General features: G+C 39.6%; 1 pseudogene; it reads left to right on the plus strand.

Annotated features, from left to right (window-relative positions):
• The first annotated feature begins 824 nt into the window (after window positions 1-824).
• LOC140916997 (zinc finger MYM-type protein 1-like) lies at window positions 825-1,778 on the plus strand (annotated as a pseudogene).
• Window positions 1,779-12,241: the final 10,463 nt, after the last annotated feature.

A 12,241-nucleotide genomic window follows, 5' to 3' on the forward strand; every position in this document is an offset into this window, starting at 1 on the left:
TTGCAAACCCAGCTTATTAAGCTGGATAATGCCATTGATCTATTTACAGTATAAGGTTGATAGAGAGTTGTAACTAACATTAAGAATGATGCCCACTATACATTTAAAACTAAAAAGTGGCTTTGTAAAAATGACATGGGTTTCCAACTCTATTGTGTCTTAGTCAGGATGGAGCACCTTGTGAGGTGTATTCACACTAGCTCAAGGTCACAGACTCACGACTATCCTATATGAGCTATTTTAAATATTTCTGATAATCTGAACAGTTATTTCTTTAAAAAAACACCCTTATAAATTATGTCATATCAAAAACAACTTTCCGGGTCACAAAAAAGAAAATGGAAAGATGAAATAGGATTAGCTGTACAAGCACAGAAGGGTTTTATACTTAAGTTTAAACATCATGAAAACAATGAAGTTGATCAAGATCATCAAGTAACTGCCGAAGAAAATATTTATGCAGACAAAGCTCAAGAAATGCAACAACACACAGAACAATCATTTGAAACAGATGCAGACACAAACCAAGAAATTACAACAGTTGAAACTGTACTAGCATGGGATATAGATGACATTGGCACATGGCCGCAATCTTTAAACAACGAATTCTGTCCCATTATACTTGAGAAAGGCCCTGGGAGAATAAAAGGTCTTGAATATCCGAAAGACATTAGAGGTATGAAATTCACAGAAAACAATTACTACAAAAGACTTCTAATGGTGAAACTGTCAACATACGGTGGTTTGTGTACTCTAAATGCAAGGATGCTGTATTTTGTTTCCCATGCAAGCTTTTCAATAGTTGCAATTTTAAGATAGCAACCATGGGTATTAATGATTGGAAAAATCTTAGTCACATATTACCGCAACATGAAAAGGCACAACACCACATTGAAAGTATGCAGAAATGGTGTAAGCTGAGTGTAAGGTTAAAAAATCAGACAACTCTTGATGCCCAAAATCAAAGATTGCTGGAGTCAGAGAAGCAGCATTGGCGTCATGTTTTTGAACATCTATTATCTATTGTTGAATAACTATCAACAAACAATCTTGCTTTTAGAGGAAGCGTTGAGAAATTATTCCAGCCTAAAAATGGCAATTTTGGGGGCCTTGTACAACTGCTGGGAAAATTTGACACAGTGATGAATGAACATCTCTGAAGAGTAACTGAAAATGAAATACATGACCACTATCTGGGACCAAGAATTCAAAATGAACTGATCATGCTAATGAGTGATAAAGTGAGAGACAAAATTGTTTCATTGGTTACTTTGGCAAAATATTTTGCCGTAATTCTAGATTGCACTCCGGACATAAGTCATCAAGAACAGATGTCGTTAGTAGTGAGATTTGTCGACATTCGTGATTCAGCACAGATTACAGTTAAGGAATCATTTATCACATTTTTAGACGTAGAAGACACTATAGCTTTTGGACTTCTTCAAGCTCTCCTTGATGAACTAAAACAAATGGGATTGTCCATTAGAGGACAAGGCTACGATAATGGTGCCAATATGAAAGGATGCATTTCTGGCGTGCAAGCAAGATTGCTGGCAGAAAATCCACGAGCCTTTTTTGTTCCATGTGCATGCCACAGCCTTAATTTGATTTTGTGTGATATGGCCAAGTCTTCTGTAGAAGCTATTTCTTTGTTCAGTTTGCTGCAACACATTTACATGCTCTTTTCAGCTTCCACTCAACGATGGCAAATATTCGAGCACATGTCAATGGTATTACCGTTAAGCCTCTATCTGAAACACACTGGGAAAGCAGAGTAGAAAGTGCAAAAACGTTGAGATATCAATCTGAGGAAGTTTACAAAGCACTGGTTGCTATTTCGGAAGAAGCCAGAGATCCAAAAGCTAAAAGTGAAGCACAGTCATTGGCCTCTGATATATCCAACTTCAAGTTTCTAACATCTGTTGTAATCTGGTTTGACATTCTTGTTAAAAATCTCAAGTGTAAGCAAAATAATGCAGAGTCCAATGATGCAGCTGGATTCAACACTTACCTTACTAAGCAACACACAAGACTTTTTAGTGAAATACACAGAAAATGAATTCAAAGAAGCACAGGTTACAGCAAGAGAGATTGCACAGGCACTCGCTGTAGAACAAAAATTTCCATGTCCAAACGTGACACGAGTTTCAAGGAAAAAACGGCAAGCAGAATATGAAGGCGCAGATGAGCCCACAGACAATCCAGAAAAGAAATTTGAAGTTGAGTTTTTTAATGTTGTGATGGATAAAGCAATATCTGCCGTTGACGAAAGGTTTAATACCTTACGAGCACACCGTGAACAGTTTGGATTTTTGTATAACTAAATTCAACGAAATAGGAAAGCAAGAGCAGCAAATGACAAAGTACAAGAACCTAGAGAGCCTCCTGAAGCACGGTAATAGTTTTGATAAAATGGACTTGAACTGTACAAAGCATTGAGTACATTGTCATCAATGTTGCCACATGCAAAATCAGTGATGGACATTGTACAATTTATTCATATCAACAAACTTGTTGATATATATCCTAATGTGTACATTGCCACTCATATTCTACTGACAATTCCTTTCACAGTAGCATCAGGAGAATGGAGTTTCTCAAAACTAAAACTCATTAAAAACTATCTCCGTTCTACAATGAGTCAGGAATGATTGACTGGTCTTGCTATTCTTGCAATCGAACAAGACATCACTTTGTCTTTGTCATATGATGACAATATTACTGATTTTGCAGCCAAAAAAGCCAGAAAGATTGCTTTTAATTAAAAACAAATCCTTGTTTCAATACCTCTTCATAGAAATTTCCAATAAAATGCTGACAAATTTAAAAATTATATTTGCATCATTCTGTCAATAAATCAGAATTTTTTCTATTGCGCTACTTCTTTAGTGCTAGTCCACCAGCATTACAGTGTGCTTAATTAAGTTAAACTGTTTTTAATAAAGTGCATGTGGCAAGTTTTCCAATACTGTAAGCTTATGTTTGTGTTGCTAAGAGCAAGTCAGGCATAGGGGCACCAGTTTAATAATCCTGCCTAGGGCACCATAAATCCTAAAGACGGCCCTGGGTAGGAATGAGTTGTATCTGGCTTATTGTTGCTAGGCTGATGTAAAATTAGCTCTCCACACTCAGAAGTTTTTGGAATTGGGTGTGGTTGTTTTGAGGTATGCTCAATAGTTCCTTGTTGCTAAACTCAGACTCCATGAAGGCAAGTAGTCAGAGCAGCTGCTTTGCAAAAAAAAAAGACATGTGCACTGTGTGGGCTGGGAAAAGCTGAGCCCCAAGCTCAAAAGCAGGTTGTTTTCCCTAACTCTGATACATTTTGCAGCAGAACTGGTTTTTTAAAAAATCTATACCCTTAACTGAGTAGTAGGTTAATTGGTTAGCTGACTAGATGAGTGATTTTTAGCAGAGGAGAAGAGAGAGTCTGTGTCATTGGTCCCCAAAATTTTGTTTCCTCCCTCCTTACCTGTAATCTTTCTGTGTCCTCTGGGACCAGGAGCCAGGGACCGAGGCTGGGGACAAAGGCGTGGCTAGAGCCACAGCCAGAGTCAGGAGCGGAGCTGTGGCAAGGGCCAGGAGTTGGGCCACAGTCAGGGGCCGAGGCTGGGGCCAGCCCGCAGTTGGAGCCAGGAGCCAAAGCTGAGGCCTTGGCTGGGGGCTGGACTGGTCGAATGGTGCTCCCTCTCCACCCCCAATGGGGGAAGTTGCCTGCACGCCGCCACACCCCCCAAATGTTCCTCCATGTCCTCCTACGGGGCACATCCCACAGTTTGGGGACCACTGGTCTGCATGGATTTCAGCTGAACAATTCTACAGGCAAGTGGAAGGAAGACGTTGCTTTTGCCTCAGACTGTATAGATCAAAGACTCAGAGTCAGGTGAGCTTAACCCAAGCTTTTGGGAACTGTGATTTCTTCTCACTGTGTTTCTGTGGGGACTGACCTATTTAGATTTAATTTTTCTTTCTGTATAATGCTGAAGATAATGTATGTGGCTTATAAGGTAAATGTTATATTGTAAAAAAGAGTTATTTGTTGTTTCTTTATAAGATTTTATAATGTTGGTACTTTAAGAATTAAGTTAATCCCTTTTGTTCTTTTGGATTTATCGTGGGAAGGTTGATCCTGTGCAATCCTTGCTGAAAATCCTCAATGCCTGAATTTTAGGTGTCCAGGTGCTTTTTTTTATGGCAGTTGGGTTTTTAGGCACTGGAGAATGGCAGTGAAGTAAACTCTAGCCCACCCAAAGGTTACAACTGCATATCAGCAGAAGGTATTATACATGTGTCATAATATATATAAAGGGAAGGGTAACCACCTTTAAATTCCTCCTGGCCAGAGGCAAAACCCTTTCACCTGTAAAGGTTTAAGAAGCTAAGATAACCTTGCTGGCACCTGACCAAAATGACCAATGAGGAGAGAAGATACTTTCAAAGCTGGAGGGGAGGGAACAAAGGGTCTGCCTATCTGTGTGATGCTTTTGCCGGGAACAGATCAGGAATGCAGCTCAGAACTCCTGTAAAAAGTTAGTAAGTAATCTAGCTAGAAATGCGTTAGATTTCCTTTTGTTTAATGGCTGGTAAAATAGGAATATACATTCCATTCAGCACAGCCTGGTTTTGTGTCTTTTTGTAACTTAAAGTTTTGCCTAGAGGGATTCTCTATGTTTTGAATCTGATTACCCTGTAAGGTATTTACTGTCCTGATTTTACAGAGGTGATTCTTTTAGTTTTTCTTTAATTAAAATTCTTCTTTTAAGAACCTGATTGCTTTTTCATTGTTCTTAAGGTCCAAGGGCTTGGGTCTGTGTTCACCTGTACAAATTGGTGAGGATTTTTATCAAGCCTTCCCCAGGAAAGGGGGTGTAGGGCTTGGGGGGATATCTTGGGAGGAAGACATCTCCAAGTGGGCTCTTTCCCTGTTCTTTGTTTAACACGCTTGGTGGTGGCAGCATAGGGTTCAAGAACAAGGCAAAGTTTGTATCTTGAAGAAGTTTTTAATCTAAGCTGGTAAGAATAAGCTTAGGGGGTCTTTCATGCAGGTCCCCACATCTGTACCCTAGCGTTCAGAGTGGGGAAAGAACCTTGACAACATGTTTATAAGCCATTGTTTTAAGCAACCCATTGACCTGCTGGGCTAACAATATATACAATCAACTAACCCTTTGTTAAAGAATATTAGTTTATGAAGGGCTAATAAATTATTTATAGATGTAACCTTAATATACAATGTGACCACTCTTTGAATGTGTGCTAAGGAAAAATATGGATATTTTTAAATATGAGCTCCATGCGACTATTGAGGTTTGCAGCTCTAAAAACAGGATTGTTCCTATTTAGGGATAAAATCCTGTCAACAATGAAATCAATGTTAAAACTCCCATCAGCTTCAATAGAGCATGAATTTCACCATTGGTACTTCAGTTACAGTGGTGGTACTGATGGCACATATCATTATATTATCTTTGTGTATGCATTAATGAATGTGTCCTCCTGACCATGTTCAGAGGCCTTCCAACAGAGCAAGCCATCTACCCACTTTTGCATTCAGGGAGTGGAAGCATCCACAATATGAATATCTGATGTTTCATCGCTTTAAGCGATGAGAGAAAGGGGCTTATTATTTCCTCCCTTCCCAGGGGATCTACAGAGCAACAGTCCTGAAGGTCTTTATGTATAGAAGAGGTGTCCCAAACAATTTCATTCTTAGAGATAAATAAATATAGCTTTAAGTTTGGGGTATTTTTCCACTATAAATGCTAAATTTCAAGATTAAATCTGTTTTTGAAAACCAGCATTAGGTTTTGAAAATAAATATTGTTTAAAGAAATCCTTGTTTAAATATACTTATAATGCACTTGAGGGTCACATTTTCAATGAGGTTGCCAACTTTGTACTTGCAGTTTCAAGCACAGTGTATACAAAAAGTACAACTATATCTTTTACAAATTGTGTGTTTGGATTTTGTGTCATTGATTGTGGGTGCAAAAACAGAGGACAATTTGAAATGTTGGCCCTGGAAAATTTTTGGTCACCTGTTAAATGTTTAAATTAGAGCGATATTGCCATCATATTTGTATTTTTCATGAGTAAATTGCTTTAAGTTTTTGAATAGGATCCCTTTTTTCCTATGCTTTAAAATATTAAACTACCTCTCACAAAAATCTTGTCTTTTTGTTATAGTGCTAAACCAATTGTTCGTTTGTGGTTCTAGTTTATTGCAAAGGTTTGAGTCAATCACAGTGTTCCTCTGATTATTTTCTCTCACTCCCTCTCATCCAGAGACCCATAGACTTTAAGGCCACAAGGGACTATCATGATCATCGAGTCTGACCTCCTGCACAGTGCAGGCCATAAAATCTCACCCATCCACTCCTGTAATAGGCCCATAACCTCTGGCTGAGTTACTGAAGGCCTCAAATCTTGATTTAAAGACTCCAAGTTACAGAAAATCCACCATTTACTTTAGTTCAAATCAACAAATGACCAGTGACCCAGGCTTCGGAGGTGAAAAACTCCAACCGTCTCTGCCAATCTGACCCAGGTGATCAATCAGTTAAATTCCGAGCCTATAGGCATGACCCACCAGCCTAGGGAAGAACTCTGTGTCGTAACTTGGAGCCCTCCCCATCCAGTGTCTCATCTCCGGCAATCTCATCATACCATCCCCTCCATAAACTTACCAAGCTCAGTCTTAACTCCTTAGGTTTTTTGCACCTCCGCCTTTCTCCTCGGAAGGCTTTCCAGAACTTCATTTCTCTGATGGTTAGAAACCTTTGTCTAAATTCAAGCCTAAACTTATTTTTCGCCAGTTTATATCCATTTGTTCTTGTGCCAACATTGACCCTTAACTGCTGTCCCTCCCTGGTGTTTCTCTCTGGTATATTTATAGAGACCAAACATATTTCCCCTTATCCTTCATTTTGTTAGGCTAAACAAGCCAAGCTCCTTAAGTCTCCTCTTGTAAGATGATTCTCCATTCCTCTGATCATCCTAGTAGCCCTTCTCTGCACCTGTTCCAGTTTGAATTCATCTTTCTTGAACATAGGACACTAGAATTGCACAGAGTATGTCATATAAGGTGTCACCCTTGCACTGTGTAATGGTAACAACACTTCCCTGTCTCTACCAAAAATACCTCACCAGATGCATCCTTGGATTGCATTTGCCTTTTTCACAACTGCATCACATTAGCAGCTCATAGTCATCCTGTGATCAACCAGTACACCCAGGTTTTTCTCCTCTTCTGTCACTTCCAACTGATACATCCCCAGCTTATATCAAAAATTCTTGTTATTAGTCCCAAATGCATGATCTTGCACTGATAAATTTCATCTCATTTATATTACTTCAGGTTTCAAGACCATCCAAATCTTCTTGTGTAATATTCCAGTCCTCTTCTGTATTTGCAATAGCTCCCAACTGTGCGTCATCTGCAAATTTTATTACCACATTCCCACTTTTTATGCCAAAGTCGTTACTCTGTACACTACAAAGATTTCAAGTGGAGAGGGATAGCTCAGTGGTTTGTGCATTGGCCTGCTAAACCCAGGTTTGTGAGTTCAATCCTTGAGGGGGCCATTTAGGGATCTGGGGCAAAAATTGGGGATTGGTCCTGCTTTTGAGCAGGGGGTTGGACTAGATGCCCTCCTGAGGTCCCTTCCAACCCTGATATTCTATGATTCAATCAGTGCGAAGATAATTCACAGGTTCAGACAAGAATTTGTTCGGTGTTTCCTAGATATAGTTAAATATACAGACTTTGAGAGATTAAACTGCACAACACCGGAACTAAAGGTTCAATATCTTCAAAATAATGCAACAGTTTTCAATTTATACATATATACCTGGAGTTTAATCTCTGATTTGTGTTACAGATAGGCATCCAAAGCAATTCGTGCAAAACACAAAGATCTGTAGGAATCTGTAACAGCAGTTCCCAAATTACAGACTAGGGCCCCTGATGGTCCATGCAGCACTAGGTGTTAGTATGAAGAAAGTTGGCTGGCGATATGGTCCTAGCTCATTCTCCTTGTTTCCAACTGCTAAACTGTACTGAAAGGCGCTAAAGCTACATAAAATGTTTTCCTATTATAACTTTCCGATGTGACCCCTTACTGTAGTTGCTACAGGGATGTTATGCAGTCAAAAATAGAAGATCTGCACTAGTTGGAATAGGAGGGGAGTACTGATTCAGGAGGCACTCTGCAATTATGTTTTGCTCCATGCTTTCAAAGAAGTGTAAGATTTCCATAATGTATAATTCACATTAGGATGACAGTGCAGTGGTTTTCAACCTACGGACCCCTGAGGTCCACAGAGTATGTCTAAGGTTTCCAAAGGGGTCCGCAACTCCATTTGAAATTTTTTAGCAGTCTGCAAATGAAGAAAGGTTGAAAACCACAAACATAGTGCATCCATGTTTACCAAGTGTCATTAGAGAGGTCATCCAGCAGTCTGCTAATGGAACATGTGCCATGAAAAGAATTAATTGTTTATTGCAATGCAAGAAACCTCAGCTGTTTTGCACAGAGCTTTCATGTATTCCTGTCATTCTATATTTCAGTTGAGGGCACTAACATAAAATGGCTTGAACTCTTGTGCATCATACATGCCCCATGGGCAACTATTCAGCTTTAGTAATACCATGACTTCAATACGGAGAGCTGAAAAAAAGTCATCTATGCCTGAAACAGGATGACAATGACAGGTGGATGTGATGATGCACATGTGCATTTACACAGCACTTTATTTAATGTTGTTGAACTGATAAGGGTAAAGTAATGTCAGCAAAAATTTTACTGCAGCATATTTTCCGTATGTCAGCATATATTTGTGGCAACCCTGACATCAAGTAGTTGTTTAAATTGCAAAACTGATTGAATCCACAAGAGACCCTACCCCCTTGTCCATCTAAAGAGGGGCAGAATCCATAAATTGTACATTGTTGGTGGTATCAGGGTATCTAATTATTTTCCTTTTAAAATAATCAAAGCCTAGAGTACACCTAATGAGAAACCATATGCCCTGAATATTTCAGATCTTTACTCTTAAATAGGTAAAATGCTACCTGCCTTCTCAGAGTTTTGATTAGACTAAAATTAGACACAGCCAGAGTGTGCAACCCTTAATTAACAACTTCCCAGGAGTCAGAAAGAAAGGGGGTAACAAGGAAGGTTTTTTTTTTGTTTTTTTTTTTTTAAATAAAATCAGCAGGGAGAATGGGCAAGGTGCTGCATGATCTCTTGGGACCTCTGAGCAAATATATTCATGAAAGTCTTAGCCTTTATTTCAACATATGCATAGGAAGTTTCTTTAGTAAGTTGTGTAAATACATACTGAAGCTCCCATTCTTGTCTGAATGGAAATATCTTGCACAGGAGAATGAAAGCCCACATAGTTTTCTTTCAATTCTTTATTGGGAGTAGGGCAGGATTTCTTCACCATGGCCCAGGGTAGAAAGTGTGCCTTGGCTCCCTAACATGAGGTTCTCCTGGTATCTACCAGAAGCCAGAGGTATTGCAGAAAGAGGTGTTGTCTCTACCCTTCCTGGCTAATGGCTCTGACTCTCAGATAGCTCACACAGCATCTGTGCTGCCAATGCCTCCCCCCAGACCTCCCCCTTCCTCACTGGTGGGGGGATTCCAAACTGCAGAAGAGCGAGCAGCATATGTTACTACAGAACCTTTCCGTAATAGTTTATGCTGCTCTACCCCTTTTATGCATACCTTAAGCAGTCCACAGGAAGGATCATAAAAATTCTGAAGCTCTTACCTTATGAGAGAAGCCCTGCCTCATGCACAAGGTACCTTACCAATGGTACAATGAAGAAAGCTACAGTTCCTGCCTCATTACCTTCCACGCTGTTGTATGCTTGTCTTCAGTAAACTCCAAGCTTTTTGAAGTCCTCCCACCTCACTCACACAAATTATATGTATTCTCCCAGCACGGAGACTAGTTTACTGCACACTCATATTTCCTTTCTGCTACATGGTGTTGTACATGGCATTTACTTCGAGTCACTCAATACTGGACAAAAAAGCAAAAGGAGGTTACTTTTTAGGAGTCCCAACAGAGCAGGGGAATCTCAGCATAAAGTGCTTCATTTTCCTCAATGTAGGGCTGGAAGTGACATGTAGATTCCTACTGTAAATCTGAAAACAGAAACAAAGCCCAGCACTGATCAGCGGTTTCTTTTGCATGTAAATGGCTTGAATAAAAATTTAACTGTGCGTCTTCCTAGGGAAATGTTCTGCTGTTTCAGCCCAAAATATACCCTATCTTTAAAATGATCATAATCTGGTAGGATTGTCCTCTGGATTACTAATAGAGCTGCAAAAATTATGCCATTAAGAAAAAAGTAAATGACTCTTACGGTACACAAAATTTCAGATGTGCGTTTCATAGCCCTGCCTCAAAAATAAAAAATGCTGCTTCCAGACCGGGGCACATTTTGGTGGGGTGTTGGCTTCAGTGATGCTGACACAACAACAAGAAAAGAGAGGAAAGGCAGCAGGGATTGCCTTCTGATTCTTTAGACACACAGGAGCGGGGGAGAAACAATATTGGACAAATTGTAAAATAGAGCAGGAAATATCTAGATTTTCAAGCATCCCTAAGGGCATCACTACAAATGGAGAGTTAAAATCAACTGATATGAGAAAACATTGAATGACTTCTAAGGAGCGCAAGCCTAATTCTGTAAAGTGCTGAGTGTCAATGGGACAGGAGGCTTTCCTCACCCCACAGGCTTAGTCCTTATATTTGCAATGAGACACTGGAGTGTTTTTCACTATGACTTCCCAGTTTCTGTTCCAGAAACAGTCAGATCCATTTCCCATTACTTTAAACAACTATGTGGTCTGTTCCTTAACACTGAGGTCATTTTGCACCCTGGTTTAATTTGGAGACTCTTTTGATTAAGATGATGCAGGTACTTTATTAAGTAGCAGTCAGAGGTGAGGGGTGTATTCTACTTCACAGCAATTTCAAGCAATATCTTTTCAATCAATTTTGGCAGCAAATACTCCATTTGTAGTTTGATGACAGAATTAGATACAATGGACGGGATCTTATTGCAAGGACAATAGAGTCTATAAAGTCAAATTCTGCTTTTGGATAAATCCACATTGGTAACTAAATTCATAGAATCACAGAAACTTAGGGTTACAAGGGACCTCAAGGAGTCAGCAAGTCCAGCCTCCTGCACTGGGGCAGGACGAAATAAACCTGGACCACCCATGAAAGGTGTTTGTCCAACCTGTTCTTAAATGGTGGGGATTCCACAACCTCCCTTGGAAGCACATTCCAGAACTTAACTACCCTTATAGTTAGAAAGCTGTTCCTACTATCTAGCCTAAATCTCTCTTGCTGTACATTAAGCCTATTACTTCTTGCCCTACCTCCAGTGGACATAGAGAACTGTTGATCTTCGTCCGATTTATAATATCCCTTAACATATTTGAAGACTTATCAGGTCACTGCTCAGTCTCCTTTTCTCAAGACTAAACATGATCAGGTCTTTTAACTTTTCCTTATCTGTCAGGTTTTCTAAACATTTTATTGCTCTCTTCTGGAATGTCTCCAATTTGTCCACATCTTTTCTGAAGTGTAGTGCCTACAACTGGACACAGTACTCCAGCTGAGGTCTCACCAGTACTCAGTAGAATAGGACAATTACCTCCCGTGTCTTACATATGAAATTCATGTTAATACATCCCAAAAGGATACTAGCCATTTTCACAACTACATCACATTGTTGACTTATATTCATTTGTGAGCTACTATAACCCCCAGATCCTTTTCAGCAGTACTACCCCACCTAGTCAGTTATTCTCCATTGTATAGTTGAGCATTTGATTTTTCCTTATTAAGTGTAGTGCTTTGCACTTGTCTTTATTTAATTTTATCTTGCTAATTTCAGACCAATTCTCCAATTGGTCAAGGTCGTTTTGAATTCTAAACCTGTCCTCCAAAGTGCTTGCAACCCTTCCCAGCATAGAGCCATCCACAAATTTTATAAGCATACTCTCTATTCCATTATCCAAGTCATTAATGAAAATATTGGCCAGTACCAGATCCAGGACTGACCCCGCGGGACCCCACTACATAAGTCTTCTCAGATTGACAGTGAACCATTGATAATTACTCTGAGTATGGTCTTTCAATCAGTCATGCACCCACATTATAGTAATGTAATCTGGACCACATTTTCCTACTCTGCTTATGTGAATGTCATGTG

This window comes from Lepidochelys kempii, chromosome 9 (genome assembly GCF_965140265.1).
Source record: "Lepidochelys kempii isolate rLepKem1 chromosome 9, rLepKem1.hap2, whole genome shotgun sequence".
Taxonomy (NCBI): Eukaryota; Metazoa; Chordata; order Testudines; family Cheloniidae; genus Lepidochelys; species Lepidochelys kempii.